Below are 769 nucleotides of genomic sequence, written 5' to 3' on the forward strand. Positions count from 1 at the left end.
AGGGAGAAAGGCAATGGCACCCCACTCCAGTACTCTTGCCTGGAAAACCCCATGGACAGAGGAGCCTGGTAGGCTGCAGTCCATGGGGTCGCTAAGAGTCTGACACAACTGACTTCACTTTCACTTCTCACTTTCATGCATTGGAGAAGGAAATGGCAACCCACTCCAGTGTTTTTGCCTGGAGAATCCCAGGGACAAGGAAGCCTGGTGGGCTGCTGTCTATGGGGTCGCACAGAGTCGGACACGACTGAAGTGACCTAGCAGCAGCAGCAAGTCAAATACTAGATTGGCTCAGTCTACACCTTCTTTCTGTTCAAAACCCAGCAGTTAATGCTGTTAGCATTCAAAGTGCCTTTTTTTCTTTTGAAAAGAGACAGTGAAGCCTGTGGTTTTTTAGCCTGTAGCCAGGTCTTAGTACAAAAGCAGTCAGTTATTAGCACACATTTACTTCTTTATTCGTTAAACCTTTGCAGTTGACACAACTTTTAGCTTTTCCTTTAGATGTCATTTATTCATGATATGTCATGGCCCTGATAAGAAGGTATCCTTCTTACAAAAGACTCAAATTCTTTGCCTCTTTACCAATGGGAGCTTCATATTTTTAAGTATTCTGGAGACACACACCAGCTTCCTTCCTGTGAGACCAGTGTTACTTGGGTTCTGCTGCACAGAGTGAATTAATACATATCGGGAGAACAGGATTCCCAGAGTGTGTGTTCATGATGGTCTGTTGTGAGATGAGCAGAGATGTATTTACAGTGTCACCCCT

Source organism: Bison bison, unplaced genomic scaffold (assembly GCF_000754665.1).
Source record: "Bison bison bison isolate TAMUID 2011002044 unplaced genomic scaffold, Bison_UMD1.0 scf7180017864260, whole genome shotgun sequence".
Lineage (NCBI taxonomy): Eukaryota > Metazoa > Chordata > Mammalia > Artiodactyla > Bovidae > Bison > Bison bison.